Raw genomic sequence first — 13557 nt, 5'->3', positions numbered from 1 at the left:
ACTATTGAAGATGATTTTTCTGCAAGAATAGGACTCACTACGACAAAAGTAATTATTTGCACTGGCTGTAACAACAAAAAGTCATTTGTAACATTAAATGAATGCAAGAATTATCTTTATGAGGTAAATGTAAGACTTTTCTATGCCATGAGAGCTATCTAAAAAGGTCTTAGTGCAGCTCACAGTTTCTGTTTGGTTATGAATTTGCCACCACCATCTACAAAAATTCAGAGGTATACTGAAGTTATAGGAGAAGTTGTTGAATCTATCACTTCCCTGTCAATGAAGACTGTAACAAATGAAGCTGTTGAAGTGAACTAAGGCAACATTGATATGCCAGTTGTGTTTGATGGGACATGGTAAAACGTGATTACATGTCTAAAACCTCAGTTGCCACAATCACAAGTGTTGACACAGGCAAAGTAATTGATTTTGAAGCACTGACAAAACATTGTTAAAGCTCCTGTGACAAAAATGGAAAATATGAACATGAAAACTGCTAGAAAAATTATAAAGGAACTAGTGGAAGAATGGAAGCTGATGCCACAATGAAAATCTTGAGTGGATCGCTGTAGGAAAGGGGTGTAGAATAGACCCACTTCCTTGGGGCAGGAGATTGTAAGGAGTATAAGTGTGTGGTTGAAGCAAATACATATGAATATAATGTGATAAAGAAATGGGAATGAATTGGGCATATGCAAAAGAGGATGGGCACACGTCTCAGAAAATTAAAACAATCTCTTCACATCACCACACTGTCTGATGGCAAGCCACTTAGAGGTTGGCTAACTGATAAAACAATAGATCAGCTCCAGATATATTATGGAATGGCCATCAGAAATAACAGAAATGATTTCGAAAGTATGAAAAAAGCAGTCTAGGACACATACTTCCACAAACCTTCAACCGACAGAAAATTGACACATTCACTCTGCCCACCTGCACCTAAATTGTGGTGTAAATTTCCGAAGGCTCAACCTCAGGAGTGGCTTTGAACACAAGAACTCTATTCCTGAAGCTGTTATGGAAGCAATAAAACTAATTTATAGGGACCTAGCTAATCCAGACCTCCTCCAAAAGTGTATACATGGGCGAACACAGAATCCTAATGAATCATTCAATAACATTATCTGGATGTGAGTGCCTAAAAACGTTTCTATAGGACTCAGTATACTAAAATGAGGAGTTAGTGATGCTGTATTAACATTTAATGATGGAAATATGGGTAGAATGAGTTGTAAACATCTTAACATCACTCCAGGCAACCATACTGTAAAGGGCTTGAAGTTATTGGAGAAGATAAGACTTGCCAAGGCACAGCATGCAGCTCAGTTCACCACAAAAGAAGCAAGATCCATCAGAAGAAATGAGATTTTGGAGAAGGAAGCTGAAAAAGGTGGTGATGCTGACTATGCTACTGGGTGTTTTTGAGACTTAATTTAAAATTACAAGTCAATTTGTATCATTTTATACCTTAATGTGATTTTCTCAAAATGGCATTTTTATGCTTTATGTTCCTGTATATCAAAACCTACTTGTGATAGCTATATGAAACTTTGGCACCTATTAGATTATAATATATTGTACCTGCTGAAGCACAAACAAGCAATAACTTGAATAGAAGGCCATGTAGGGCATTATGTGTAATATATATATATATATATATATATATATATATATATATATATATATATAACATGGATAAGACAGGTGTAAAAATTGTACACTGTTATCAACAGTGGTTCCAGAGTTAAAGGTATGTGAAGTAGGCTAATTTAACATTGCCTGCATAGCCCCTGCAAACGCCACTTAACTACACTCATCTTTCACAGGCATCAACATCATGAATGTTTGAGAATTGTGGAATGTCTGAAGTTACTGTTAAGAGAAGCTAAAGGGTGAACCATTTTAATAGAATGTAACCACAAGTACTAGAGAAAAATGTAAGATTAGTCAAACAAGTATCTATAAAGGCTGTATAGCCATTTAATAATCTTCTAAATAGAAAATGCCTTGTAAAGCAATACATCTCAAATCAATATATATATATATATATATATATATATATATATATATATATATATATATATATATATATATATATAGGGTGTCCCATTTAACTTGACCACACTAAACAACTGTTTGTTTACATGCAAATTAGAAAATGTTTCAAACAAATGTTCTTTATCCATCAGGGGTACATCAATCAGCATGATTGCCTTTGTTGTAGCTTTGTTTTTTACAAAGATATGAACAGCAGTATGACTTTTTTAAATGGCATCCTGTCGTTTTTATTCGGTAATTCGTTTCCTCTCCTAAAGACCTACTCAAAAATGCATCACAGTGTATCATTCACTGAAACACAACGTTATTAATTACATAACACAACACTGACATTGATGCTCCCAGCACTTGGTGCAGGTACTCGGGGTAATGGAACACATCCATGTACTGATGACTACAGAGGACAAATGTAAACATAAGTAGAATGCACACCCGTAATTCCGTCAACCATCGTCAGTTGAAGAGTTGTGTGAGCAGAATGTACACCAGCAAACAGAAGGTGGAAATGCTACTCATCTATGGGGAATGTTAGTTAGAAGAACAGTCACTGCAATACTGTTTTCTTATGTACAGGTACATTGAGTATAGTAGTTTAGTCCTTTTAAATACTGTTAGTAGAGTAGGCATACAGTAAAGTCTGTCCATCCTACAAACTGCATCAAGATAACGTTTCTTTTATTGTTGTTGTTGAAGGTAGGCGAAATGCTACACAGGCAGTGGAACAGTACAGAGAGCGATATCCTGAGAAGAACTCACCTTGCCGATGGATGTTTTCTCGTCTTGTTGCGACACTTCAGGAAACAGGAAGTTTCAACCCGGCATTCCTAAAATCAGTGTGCATAGTATTTTTACAAGTCACCAGTTCCACCCTTACAGTGTACACCTACATCAAGAATTTCCAGAATCGTGTACAGTTCTGTCAGTGAGCACAGCAGCAAGTCCTCAACAACTCGAGGTATTTCTCCCATGTTCTATTTACCAATGAATGTTCCTTCTCAAACAAAGAACAGGTAAATACAAGGAATATGCCTTATTGGTTCAGCGACAACCCATGATGACTTAGGGGAAGATCAGTGTAAATGGAGAGTTAACGTCTGGTGTGTGATGCTTGGTATTACAATTATTGGCCCTTATTTCATCAATGGTAGTCTAAATGGCATAGTGTATGCCAACTGCCTCAGGTGAATTCTTCCTCCTATTCTGGATGAAGTGCCACTAAGAACCAGAATACTTGGGTGGTATCAACACAATGGATGTCCAGAACATAATGCCTTGTGTCCACATCGTGTTCTGAACTGAAGGTATCATGCCAGATGGATTAGTTTAGGAGGCCTGCTAGGTCTCTTGATTCAAATCATTGTTCTACAGAACACAGGAAAGTTGTGACTGAGTGAAACCAGTCAAGGTCAGAGTAGGGAATTGGCATTTCAGATCCAGCCTGGAGACAACGCTGTTGCAGATTCCGCTTGGTAAAGTACCATTGTGCATTAGGCCACAGTAAATGTTGAGTCTAGATTTTGCTCACTCACTTTGACCATTGAATATCAAAAGCTGGGATACTAACCTACCCTCACATTGAGTTCATGAGTTTTTCATTGGTGCCAAAAGTACATTTATTCTCTACCAACTTGGTGCATTGACCAGCTATGACAACGTAGATTTAAATGAGCCGATGAGGATTTTTAATAATGATTCTTTCCTGTGATAAAAAATTTTCGTGTGTAGAGATAACAGTTTTAATAATCGTCATTACAATATGTCCAAGAATTAAATAATTTGTTATACATTATCAAAAGTTATTGAACATGATTGTTGTTTATCACCTGACCCCTGAGAGCAACAGTTTATAAATTATATGTAGAATATAAAAGGGAATAGCTGTTTTGTCTTTATAGAATGGACCCCAAACTTCCACTTTTCTTAATTAATTCATTCTAGGTACATGACAGCAGCATTTAAAATGATTTTTGTTATGATCCACATACGATATTAGCTACCTGCAGGGCCAGTGTCATACATACACTCCAGGAAATTGAAATAAGAACACCGTGAATTCATTGTCCCAGGAAGGGGAAACATTATTGACACATTCCTGGGGTCAGATACATCATATGATCACACTGACAGAACCACAGGCACATAGACACAGGCAACAGAGCATGCACAATGTCGGCACTAGTACAGTGTATATCCACCTTTCACAGCAATGCAGGCTGCTATTCTCCCATGGAGATGATCGTAGAGATACTGGATGTAGTCCTGTGGAACGGCTTGCCATGCCATTTCCACCTGGCGTCTCAGTTGGACCAGTGTTCGTGCTGGACGTGGCAGACTACGTGAGACGACGCTTCATCCAGTCCCAAACATGCTCAATGGGGGACAGATCCGGAGATCTTGCTGGCCAGGGTAGTTGACTTACACCTTCTAGAGCACATTCGGTGGCACGGGATACATGTGGACGTGCATTGTCCTGTTGGAACAGCAAGTTCCCTTGCCGGTCTAGGAATGGTAGAACGATGGGTTCGATGACGGTTTGGATGTACCGTACACTATTCACTGTCCCCTCGACGATCACCAGAGGTGTACGGCCAGTGTAGGAGATCGCTCCCCACACCATGATGCCGGGTGTTGGCCCGGTGTGCCTCGGTCATATGCAGTCCTGATTGTGGCGCTCACCTGCACGGCGCCAAACACGCATACGACCATCATTGGCACCAACGCAGAAGCGACTCTCATCGCTGAAGACGACACGTCTCCATTCGTCCCTCCATTCACGCCTGTCGCGACAACACTGGAGGCGGGCTGCACGATGTTGGGGCGAAGGCGGAAGACGGCCTAACGGTGTGAGGGACCGTAGCCCAGCTTCATGGAGACGGTTGCGAATGGTCTTCGCCGATACCCCAGGAGCAACAGTGTCCCTAATTTGCTGGGAAGTGGCGGTGCGGTCCCCTACAGCACTGCGAGCATCCTACGGTCTTGGCGTGCATCCGTGCGTCGCTGCGGTCCGGTCCCAGGTCGACGCGCACGTGCACCTTCCGCCGACCACTGGCGACAACATCGATGTACTGTGGAGACCTCACGCCCCACGTGTTGAGCAATTCGGCGGTACGTCCACCCGGCCTCCCGCATGCCCGCTATACGCTCTCGCTCAAAGTCCGTCAACTGCAAATACGGTTCACGTCCACGCTGTCGCGTCATGCTACCAGTATTAAAGACTGCGATGGAGCTCCGTATGCCACGGCAAACTGGCTGACACTGACGGCGGCGGTGCACAAATGCTGCGCAGCTAGTGCCATTCGACGGCCAACACCGCGGTTCCTGGTGTGTCCACTGTGCCGTGCGTGTGATCATTGCTTGTACAGCCCTCTCTTAGTGTCCGGAGCAAGTATGGTGGATCTGACACACCGGTATCAATGTGTTCTTTTTTCCATTTCCAGGAGTGTATTTAGAATCTCTATTTGACACCCTGGGCTTGAGAAGACAATTCAGAGGATTTTTCCATTTGCGCAATAAGTGGTAAGCTAAGTTTACACACATTAGTACACTCACTTTGCAGATACAAATGTTGGATGTATGACACTATCATTCTCCAGCCTGAAGGCATCTAAATGTTCAATAAGAAAGTGAGCATCATACCCGCTCATATAATTGAAGAAGACAGGTGTATGCCACGGTAGTTTGTACTTAAAGTTGCCTACTTTGTGAGCTTCCCCCATGGATCTTCCCCATTAGACGATGGTGATCCCTAAATGGAGTTTCCGCTTTTCTATCCAAAGGCAGGCCACAAATTTGAATTTAACTGCCTCCTTGTGTAAGACATTACCCTTCTGTGATTTGGTCATTGGCAGTTTTTTGCTATAAAGACCATCGACATTCTACATAAGTTTTCTCAGAAAACTAAAATCCTGTATTATTATACCCAACATATGAGCTAAATTTATTGCAACTGGATTCATATGAACAAATAATTTGTTATGCTGCACAATAGTAATTGACGATCTTTGAAAGTGGTTTGAGAGAGATTGGGATCACTTCAAAATGCACCACAGGAAATAATAAGCACTTAAAAGTCAGTGTAGTCAACAAAAGGATACCATTCCTGGTAGTGGGCATTCTTAAACTTAAAGAAATTTTTTCCATAATGGACATTTTCACACGTACCAGTTCCTGGCTGAAGTAACCAATCAGATGTCTTTACAAATATTCACACTTAGTAAAAGATTTGAGGCACCTGTGGCAAAAGTGCCTTGCCTCATTATTTTTCGATATTTGGGTGAAAAGTGCATGAGACATGTTTTTGGTCCAGATGAAGTGTTGTTACTCACCTTTGGAGAATAGCAGTAGATCTACATGTTTATGATGTTGACTGACTACTTTGGAAAAGTGGTGTCCAATTACTTTATGCTTGACATCTCCTGGCTTGCTTTTTTTCTCATCCACAGCCAGATCGTAAACATGAATCGAGTAATTAGGGTTCTACGTTTCGAATTTTGCCAGGTCTGGAATTGTGACGGGCTATGAGATGCCTTGAAAGTTATAGTGCATGCAGACATTAGATGTCTTGTATGTATCTGTAAGGTGTGCATGTTTTGAGTGATTTCTGTGTGCTTCATACTTCTCATCTAGATTCTGGACATTTACACATTCCTGTTTAGCTGCAATATCATCTGCAAGATGGATGAAACTGGACCCTCCATTAAATGGATCAAAAACGTGCAGACATCAAGTTGGAGCACGCAGATGAGCACCCTACCATACCGTCTTCTCTTCAAATTGGAAAAACGCTTCAGTGTGATACTCTTGACAAAAGTTACAGATCATTTTGCAATTGACATGTCCTGCAGTATCACTCCATCCATCCTCAAAGTTTGATGATGCTTTCATCTGCAGCCTCATAACTGCTATATTGAGGGAGGTGTGACAGCTCACAGTAGAGAACCGCTTTGCACCTGATGGCGAGATAATGCTGCGCATTGATGATTTCAGAAAACTCCCTTTCCAACACAGCTGGTTATGCATGAAGGAAGGTAGCTGTATCTCGAAATCCAGCACTGACGTTATCAATACAGAACAGGATCCTATCCCTGAAAGCATCAGCAACCACAAAGTAGTTTAATGTGGCTGCATGGTGGTGAACGAAATGGGCTGTGCAGTTGCTACTGCTCGTCCAGGGACGGGCTGACACAGACATTGACTGTACCACCTTGCTGTCACTAGGCTCCAGCCTCAGACAAAATGGCGCAGACGTCGATACTGCTACCAACAGGCCAATGTGAAGCAGACGTTGATGGTCCTAACCTCCAGACAGACTCCAGAAGCTTCCAATACTCTTCCTGCCACGTTAGAAAAAGCGTAATTGATAAGTGTTGTACACAGACATAAACAATGGACGAAATTAAGTTCTGATACTTCTGTGGAGATTCACAGGCGATAAGTGCTTTCAGTTGACACATATTCTAATATACACTACCGTTTGTGGAAATTGCAACACAAATAAGGAAATGCATGAATTCAATTTATTTTATACCGCAGGTTAGATACACAACAAGTTACAAATGATTACCTTTTCAAATCTGTACACGTCCTTTGACCCCTACTATTCATTATGTTGTATGGCCACCATACGCTGCAATTAGAGCTGCTATACGCCGTGGAATTGAATCAATAAGGTTCTGAATACGTTCCTGAGGGATTTCCCTTCGCCGGCCGCGGTGGTCTCGCGGTTCTAGGCGCGCAGTCAGGAACCGTGCGACTGCTACGGTCGCAGGTTCGAATCCTGCCTCGGGCATGGGTGTGTGTGATGTCCTTAGGTTAGTTAGGTTTAAGTAGTTCTAAGTTCTAGGGGACTGATGACCACAGCAGTTGAGTCCCATAGTGCTCAGAGCCATTTTTTTTTATTTCCCTTCATGCACCAGGTGCCGACCAACCATATCCCAGACATGTTCGATGAGTGACATGTCTGGCGAACCTGCAGGTCAGGGAAGCAACGGTATCCGTCCCTCTTTGAAGAAGGCCTGTACATTCCTCGCAATATGTGGCCCTGCATTGTCCTGTTGAAATGTTGCCTGTGGAGATGCCTGAAGCAGGGAGAGTACCTCAGGCTCCACAACCTCCGTTAGGTACCGGTTGCTGTTCAAAGTGCTCGCAATACGTACGAGGCGAGATCGGTTGTTGTAACCAATGGCGCCCCAAACCATCACACCTGGTGTTTGTCCGCTATGCCGCACCACAATGCAGCCCTCCAGGTTACGCTCAGCACGGTGCCGCCGGACTCGTGTGCAGTCATCACTGTACGACACGTTGATGCGGGACTCATCCGAAAAGATTACATGTTGCCACTCAGCACCCCAGTGACGGTGTTCAGGTGCCCATTGCAGTCGGAGGAGCTTGTGGTTTCTGGACAGTGGAAGCCGACGTAATGACATGCGTACAACCAGTCCAGCCTGCAGCAGATGGTGACGAACCGTCGATGCAGACAAGTTCACTCTTGTTGCAGTGCTCCAGCGAAGGGCCAAAACTTTGGATGACGCTGTACGGTCCGTAATGGAAATGCGGACAAGATGACGGTCATCCCGTGCTGTGGTCATATTCCGTGGTCCAGTTCCCGTTCGTCGCTGCGTACGACTTTCCTCTGTCCACTGCTTCATTTCGCGCATCACTGTCGTAGCAGCATGACCTGAGCGAGCCGAAATGTCACAGTATTACAACTCCGTTTCCCGGAGACCGATCGTTCTGCCCCGTTAGAACTCGTCCACATGCCGATATGGCTCCCTTTGACGTCGACGAGGCATACTGGCACTCACTGTGTTGTTTCCACCTTACGTGACAACTCTGCACCGACTACACTAGGCGCAACACCGACACTGTCGAACCGACACGAGAGGGCTCTGCTCGGCCCACGTGTACCCCATCTCGCTGAAAAACGAATCACGTATTGCTTGCACACCTGTCGCCACTTCCACCAAGTGTGGCGCCATTCGGGTAATTCCTTCTCATCTGCACGTACCAGTAGGTTCCAACTTTTCATGAAAGTGAGAGGTAGCTGCAATTCACACATGTATGTACACGAAATCTAACACGCCCGTAGCACTGCCAACTGGTGCCATGCGCGCATTTGTGGTATTTGTAATCTAACATGTTGCATCTGTTATAATACGTGAGCATATGCAGTACAGTGATAGCGACCAGGATGAGTCAGTGTAAACTAATCAAGGTCGTGGCATCAGGCTTCTGCCTGTCAGCACGTACTGGAGCGAGGTCCCTGCTTATCAGCCATAGCTACGGCTTTTCGTATTCTTCTGCTTTACGAGGAACAAAGCAGACAGTATTAAATACTCACCTGAACCCTGTAAGTGAGGGGGAAGGAAACAGAAAGTGAATAAATAAATACAAAGTTTTTTTTAAAGAAATGATTTAGTTATTGGTAAGCCAACTGCTAATAGTTGAAATTTTTTGTAGCGTTTACAAACTCTTGTTGTGCATATCTCCTCTTCAACTGCTTGAGGGCAGGACGCCCTTCTGCACCCGCGTTCTGGATAGATACACATTTATATATTTCTTGAAACCAGTAAATCTTCTCTCAGTCTTTGATATAACCTATGCTGTCTCTATTATCATACATTTGGAGCTATGACACCATTAATCGTTGCTCTTTGAGACATCATTGTTAATGCACCACATATTGAGTAAAGCCTCTACATTTATACTAACGTTGTACAATTCCTGTGAGCAATGAGTAGTTTATGAGACTCTTCTGTAATATTAAGGCATATGCTGCCACGACCGCACGGGACTTTAGCGATGATTCAAATTCGGTTCACCGACAGTTCCAGTCTTCAATGCCTCATGTTTGTTTCGACAATCCTTAAACTGTTTTGTACTAAGTGCGAATCCGAAACCATCATCAGTGTCATAATATGGCGTAAAAATCTGGTGTGCATGCCACACTACAGTCCATATGTGTTTCTGTTCCATTTTAGCTGTAGATTATTGTATGGAAAAACTGGGGTTTAGGTTATCTCTAGCACTGGTTAGTTTAGAATTACCAAATATGCTTGAATCCTTTTTGGGGTTCCCCTTCCTGTCTGTTTGCAACTCCAAAATAATGAAGGGACCTTTTTCTAGCATGATAGAAGTCTTAAAGAGTCCATGCTTGGTGAGATAATTGTGGAAGGATTGGATATTCAAACAACTCCCATGAACGGAGTGTTAAGGACAGTTGCGCTCCCGTATTGAGAAGATATGATAGTTTCAGATATTCTTCATCTGATAGAGAGAGGTTCAGTACTCTCCATATCAATTTATCCTGCACGATTTTATTATGTTCTTCTCATTGTCCTAAAATGTACGAGTTATTACCTGTAACACTTTGAACTAGAATCATCTCTTGCTTATCGTTCGTAATACACTGAAGAGCCAAAGAAACTGGCACACCTGCCTAATATCGTGTAGGGCCACCGAGAGCATTGAGAAGTGTCTAATTCAGCATTACTGTAACAGATAATGAAGTCAGTAATAGCATACACTCCCTCGTCATCGTCATCATCATCACCTTCTTCTTTTCTCCCTCCATCTGTAGCAGATGATAGCCCTTTACTTTTCTGCTGACCTTGTATAATGTGTCTAACTCAACATTATTGTAATGGTTAATGAACCAGTAATAGCATACATTACATCATCTTCTTATTATTATTCTTCTTTTCTGCCTCCACCATGGTCCATGACAGCCCATTCTGAGTGCCAGTTACTGACTTAAAACATTTCTGAGAGATGCTGATCTCATTGAAATTATCCTAACTTGAACAATCATAACTTCTGTCAATAACTTTACACTTTGTCGATGACATGCTGCTGTATAGTAAGCTGTTTTTCAGATAGCATACAACTTATGTATACTTTGAGACTATTGGAGATAATGAGCGTCAAGTACCTTAGCTGTAACGTTGACATATCCATGCATAATGTTAATTTCTCGTTTATGTGTAATTCACATTTTTATGTTTTAGCATTCAACTCCCCATCATTTTGAGACCACGACTCAGTAAGACTTTCTAGTTTCATTAATTTAATGTTAATTGCCTCGATTTTTCTGTTACTGTATATATACATATGCCTAGCACCCCGTGAAAGAGTGCACAACACATGTGAAAATTTGTCAGTAGTCTACAGTATACTGATACAGTTACGTTTTGATACACTGTCCTTTATGCAGAAAGTCATCGAAGTTTCATCTACATCAGGACTCATTAAATTTCCTAGTTTTATATAACCAGAAAGCCATACTGCTAATTATTCCAGCGATTCCCACACATGCTGAAAGATTCTTTGAACTACAAGTCAGTTCCTGTTTGTGCTTGGTAAATATGCTTTGAAGAGAGATTGTCCTGTTTGAAGGCAATAATACGATTGACATTATCTCGAACCAAATGTCTTGAGATCCTTGAGCAAGTCTGGCACAAATAAAATACATTGACTTGTGCATTATGACCAGAGTAGAAATATCTGTGGATCTCATCCTAACTTTCCACTGCGACACTGTCAAATACAAGTATGCTTTCTGGCTGTACTTTTTCAGGCAGTGCACTATCACTGCTTTTGCTGACTGTATGGTATATCATTCCCTCAGTGCCATACAAAATCTCCTGCAGTAGCTGATGGTTCAGCTGAAACAGATTTTTTTAAAAAATATATGCATGCTCGAAATGGACTCCCTCAGGATGTGTCAACAATGTTAAGACAGGATTAGCTTTCCAGCCACCCGAAGGCCCAGTAAACAAAGCACAAGTAATATCGGGAAGTAATGATCCATTCGTCTTGTTCTGATGGTTTCCAGCGTTATCGTTGCAGGACAAGTAGTTTTCTTTAAGACCCCCTGAGATGCAGTTGTTTCGGTCTCGGTCTCGGTCTCGATGGTAACTGTTGGTTTACATTGGAATGAGGAGGTTTTAGAAATTCTTACATACAGTTGGGTATATAAACAAACTTATATAAGATTGTAATACTGTGTCCACATCTCATAATGTTGAATCATATGTTTCTACCTCCACAAATGCACAGCATGAATTGTAGAGTTGAGCTATGATTTCTTCCGATAGGTGGAGAGTTTGGCGAGCTAATTTCAGCAGATTACTTCACAATGTCTCACAGAATTGATAGACGAATGAGTGACACCTCATGGTGTATTGCGTATTTGACATTTAAACTCTTAAAAGACTATTCCTGTAGATGTACGCACTCTCAGTTGTTATATCTTTTAAGTGTACCAGGAAATCCCCTACAGAGAAAGTACGTTCAACAATATCACCGACAAACAGTGAACAGTTCTACGAAACTGCAATCCCCATTGACATTTCACGTAATTGTTCCATTCATCCACGGATAATATTACTTTGATGCCACTAAATCGAGGGTATGCGGATACTACCACCAGGTAGAATTCCATATTCAAGTGACACGCTTACTCCCACTGATGTTCATACAGTAAGTTAGACTGAACAGCATTATTTCCACGTCGGGTGGCTGCTGCTGCAACGATTTCGCCTCGACTACAAGAAAACATGTTATTAGTTAAGCACATCTGCTTTTTTTCCTCTGTTCACCACCATCGGCGTTAATAAACTCACTGCCTCAAAGTGTGAGTGTTGATATACTTCTTGACAGCCTTACCCTACGACGTTGTTCTCACAAGTGGGTGAAATATTTATCGATCACCGTAAATATATTTGCAAAACCTCTACTGACATTATCATTATCTTACCCATATTTATGCTCATGCGGTTTAGACATTTAGGCGGCATGCTTAAGCCGTGTGTGATAAGAGCCAGAGGCTGCACGCCGTTCTTTTAAAAAGTTTGTATTGCCAGTGTGTGGGACATATTTACTCCTGCAGATTGCTGTGAGCTCCAATACACACTTATTTAAGCAAAAATTATTTATTATTACATAACTGCTGATAATATTCTCATTACGATTTCTAGAACACCACAACAACAGCAGAAAGTTGCTTCAATAACTTCACCGTCAGTACATCCATCGCGTTGTGCTGTCGAGGCTAAAAGAAATAAGTAAATAAAGAAAACTGAATGTTTATCAGCGTGATGTAACAATGGTGAACTTTTTTCAAATACTTACGCAGCCGACGTCTCCATCAATCGTTGTCCTTGTCAAAATGGAAATGCTGCAAGAGAGCACTGTACATGAATATTTAAAACCCATGACCTACTGCTGCTGTGAACTCCTTCAGTAGCTCTGTAATAGTAACAAAACGAACCCTAAGCACAACTTTATATAAAACATAATAACAATTACTCTGTAATAGTAACAAAACGAACCCTAAGCACAACTTTACATAAAACATAATAACAATTACAGAAAGATGCTTACTTACTGCAGTTGTTTATCTCTCATTCTTGATGCAGAAAGCTGTGAGTACATTTCTCCGATAGATGTTTGCAACAAACTCCTCTTTATTCAAAGCAATCGTTTCGTTAATTG

This window comes from Schistocerca gregaria, chromosome 1 (genome assembly GCF_023897955.1).
Source record: "Schistocerca gregaria isolate iqSchGreg1 chromosome 1, iqSchGreg1.2, whole genome shotgun sequence".
NCBI classification, from domain to species: Eukaryota; Metazoa; Arthropoda; class Insecta; order Orthoptera; family Acrididae; genus Schistocerca; species Schistocerca gregaria.
This window is presented reverse-complemented; position numbering follows the sequence as displayed.